This window comes from Salmo salar, chromosome ssa04 (genome assembly GCF_905237065.1).
Source record: "Salmo salar chromosome ssa04, Ssal_v3.1, whole genome shotgun sequence".
Lineage (NCBI taxonomy): Eukaryota > Metazoa > Chordata > Actinopteri > Salmoniformes > Salmonidae > Salmo > Salmo salar.
In genome coordinates, this window is record NC_059445.1 from 3324024 (window position 1) to 3328640 (window position 4617).

Sequence of the window (4617 nt, forward strand, 5' to 3'; positions counted from 1 at the left end):
AGAGAGAAAATAGAGAGAGAGAAAAGAGAGAGAGAGTGAGAGAAAAGAGAGAGTGAGAGAGAGAGACAGAGAAAAGAGAGAGAGATAGAAAAGAGAGAGAGAGATGACAGCAGCCTACTACATGAACTATTGATGTCATCCTTATTCCTACCTTAATTAACTAGGTTACTGTTACATGAGCTACAGTAGCTTTATGAAGGGTCTCACTGCTCTAAAAGTCATGGACCGTGCCTTCCCAAGAGACAGTGAGGGGACGGTCAGAGGTCAGACTGGGGCGACGTGGAAAAAACAACAGCGCCAGCCGGTCTCACAGTGTGAGTGAGTGAGTGTGTGTGTGTGTGTGTGTGTGTGTGTGTGTGTGTGTGTGTGTGTGTGTGTGTGTGTGTGTGTGTGTGTGTGTGTGTGTGGGTGGATGGAGACTTCAGAGCCCCTGTGGGTGTTTTATTTGTCTGGCCCATCACTCAAACAGACACAGATGGCAACCAATTATGACTGAAATCACAACAGATAGACAGAGAGAGAGAGAGAGAGAGAGAGAGAGAGACAGAGACAGAGAGAGAGACACAGAGAGAGAGAGAGAGACAGAGAGAGAGAGACAGAGATAGAGAGACAGAGAGACAGAGTGAGGGAGAAAGAGAGAGAGAGAGACAGAGAGGAGACAGAGAGAGAGAGAGCAGACAGACAGACAGAGAGCAGACAGAGAGAGAGAGAGAGAGACAGAGAGAGATAGAGAGACAGAGAGAGGGAGACGAGAGAGAGAGAGCAGAGAGAGGGACAGAGAGAGACAGAGAGAGACAGAGACAGGGAAGTGGAGAGAGAGAGTTTGAGTTTTATTAAACCTTTATTTTATACTCAAATATTAAACCAAATATTGGCACACTGCCTTTTCAGAAATTACACAACAAATGTGTCATTCTTAAATAAACATAAAAGAAACAAATCAATAAAATAAAAATAAAAAAATAATTCACGTTCCAGTTATTTCATCAACAAAGAATAATTTCCCCTCCTCCACAAAACAAACCGCTCCTTCATAAATCCACTTCTCCTCAAACAATGGGAGATGTTTTACAGCCGAGAAGAACTCATCGCTGTAAACTAATCCTTTAAAAACACATCCCGCATCCTTACCATCTCTCCTGTCTATCTTTTTTTTCCTCCTCAGAAAAATACATTTCAACAGTTAACATTTTCTTTTCTGTTGCTTACAGTATTGAAACCCACAAATAAAAACAGTGTTATTGAAAATCTCCCCAACAGCTGTAAACAAAGACTCGAATATTTAAAAAAAGAGGCTTTATCGTCTCACACTTCATAAAACAGTGAAAAATTGTTCATCTTATCTTACAACAAGGACATCCATCTCCAACATCTGAGTTAATGACAGAAACAAAAGCATTTAACTGCAATGATGCCATGTAACACCCTCCATTGCATGTCACCAGTACTCTTTTGTACCGGTGGCTTGTACAGTGCTCTCCATGCTGGCTTTACCTTGTCATCAAGGCCCAGTTTTACCCTCCAAGGAGCGTCATTTCTATTTTTCAGTTTATCTTTATTTAAAACCTTGACACACCCCGTATATAACTCCTTCCCATTCACCTCATCCAAACCCACCTCCTCCAGGGTGTAATCCCTAGTCTGTCTGTCTCTGGGATATTGGATATAATCCCTAGTCTGTCAGTCTCTGGGATATTGGGTGTAATCCCTAGTCGGTCTGTCTCTGGGATATTGGGTGTAATCCCTAGTCTGTCAGTCTCTGGGATATTGGGTGTAATCCCTAGTCTGTCTGTCTCTGGGATATTGGGTGTAATCCCTAGTCTGCCTGTCTCTGGGATATTGGGTGTAATCCCTAGTCGGTCTGACTGGGATATTGGGTGGAATCCCTAGTCTGTCTGTCTCTGGGATATTGGGTGTAATCCCTAGTCTGTCAGTCTCTGGGATATTGGGTGTAATCCCTAGTCTGTCTGTCTCTGGGATATTGGGTGTAATCCCTAGTCTGTCTGTCTCTGGGATATTGGGTGTAATCCCTAGTCGGTCTGTCTCTGGGATATTGGGTGTAATCCCTAGTCTGTCTGACTCTGGGATATTGGGTGTAATCCCTAGTCTGTCTGTCTCTGGGATATTGGGTGGAATCCCTAGTCTGCCTGTCTCTGGGATATTGGGTGTAATCCCTAGTCTGTCTGATCTGGGATATTGGGTGGAATCCCTAGTCTGTCTGTCTCTGGGATATTGGGTGTAATCCCTAGTCTGTCTGACTCTGGGATATTGGGTGTAATCCCTAGTCTGTCTGTCTCTGGGATATTGGGTGTAATCCCTAGTCTGTCTGTCTCTGGGATATTGGGTGTAATCCCTAGTCTGTCTGACTCTGGGATATTGGGTATAATCCCTAGTCTGTCTGACTCTGGGATATTGGGTGGAATCCCTAGTCTGTCTGTCTCTGAGATATTGGGTGTAATCCCTAGTCTGTCTGTCTCTGGGATATTGGGTGTAATCCCTAGTCTGTCTGTCTCTGGGATATTGGGTGTAATCCCTAGTCTGTCTGTCTCTGGGATATTGGGTGTAATCCCTAGTCTGTCTGACTGTGATATTGGGTGTAATCCCTAGTCTGTCTGACTGTGATATTGGGTGTAATCCCTAGTCTGTCTGTCTCTGGGATATTGGGTGTAATCCCTAGTCTGTCTGTCTCTGGGATATTGGGTGTAATCCCTAGTCTGTCTGTCTCTGGGATATTGGGTGTAATCCCTAGTCTGTCTGTCTCTGGGATATTGGGTCTAATCCCTAGTCTGTCTGTCTCTGGGATATTGGGCGTAATCCCTAGTCTGTCTGTCTCTGGGATATTGGGTGTAATCCCTAGTCTGTCTGTCTCTGGGATATTGGGTGTAATCCCTAGTCTGTCTGTTTCTGGGATATTGGGTGTAATCCCTAGTCTGTCTGTCTCTGAGATATTGGGTGTAATCCCTAGTCTGTCTGTCTCTGGGATATTGGGTGTAATCCCTAGTCTGCCTGACTCTGGGATATTGGGTGTAATCCCTAGTCTAGGAAATGGGGCGTCTTAATCTTGCGCCTTTCTCTTGTAACTCTTGAGCATAATCCACTCCTCTGTTGACAGAGCCTTTCTGCAACTTCCCAGCAGTTGTCCGACAATCCTTTCCGACCTCACCCCCAAATGTTCAGCCACCCGTCTTCCATTCATTTAATGTGGGTCCAGCTATGTCCATTAACCTGTTAGGGCTAGGGGGCAGTATTGACACGGCTGGATAAAAAAACGTACCCGATTTAATCTGGTTACTACTCCTGCCCAGTAACTAGAATATGCATATAATTATTGGCTTTGGATAGAAAATACCCTAAAGTTTCTAAAACTGTTTGAATGGTGTCTGTGAGTATAACAGAACTCATATGGCAGGCAAAAACCTGAGAAGATTTCATGCAGGAAGTGGCCTGTCTGACAAGGTGTCGTTCTTCTTGCCTCTGTTTATTGAAGACTGAGGATCTCTGCTATAACGTAACACTTCTTACGGCTCCCATAGGCTCTCAGCAGGCGGCAAAAAAGCTGAATCGTGTCTTTGCAGGCTCTGGCTGAAAAAAAAGTAGCGCGTTTGGGTAGTGGCTGGTTACAGTACTGTGAGACTCAGGCGCGTGCCCGCGTCGACCGAATGCTTTGTTTTCTTTCCTCTGTTTACCTAAACGCAGATTTCCGGTCGGAATATTATCTCTTTTTACGAGAAAAATGGCATAAAAATGGATTTTAAACAGCGGTAGACATGCTTCGAAGTACGGTAATGGAATATTTAGAATTTTTTTGTCACGAATTGCGCCATGCTCGTGACCCTTATTTACACTTCGGATAGTGTCTGGAACGCACAAACAAAACGCCGCTATTTGGATATAACGATGGATTATTTTGGACCAAACCAACATTTGTTATTGAAGTAGCAGTCCTGGGAGTGCATTCTGACGAAGAACATCAAAGGTAATCAAACTTTTGTAATAGTAAATCTGACTTTGGTCAGGGCAAAACTTGGTGGGTGTCTAAATAGCGAGCCGTGATGGCTGGGCTATCTACTGAGAATATTGCAAAATGTGCTTTCACCGAAAAGCTATTTTAAAATCGGACACCTCGATTGCACAAAGGAGTTCTGTATCTATAATTCTTAAAATAATTGTTATGTTTTTTGTCAACGTTTATCGTGAGTAATTTAGTAAATTCACCGGAGGTTTGCGGGGGTATGCTAGTTCTGAACGTCACATGCTAATGTAAAAAGCTGTTTTTTTATATAAATATGAACTTGATTGAACAAAACATGCATGTATTGTATAACATAATGTCCTAGGGGTGTCATCTGATGAAGATCATCAAAGGTTAGTGCTGCATTTAGCTGTCTTCTGGGTTTTTGTGACATTATATGCTAGCCTGTTGGGTCTAGGGGGCAGCATTTGCACGTCTGGATAAAAAAAATGTACCCGATTTAATCTGGTTACTAATCCTACCCAGTAACTAGAATATGCATATACTTATTATATATGGATAGAAAACACTCTAAAGTTTCCAAAACTGTTTGAATGGTGTCTGTGAGTATAACAGAACTCATTTGGCAGGCAAAACCCTGAGAC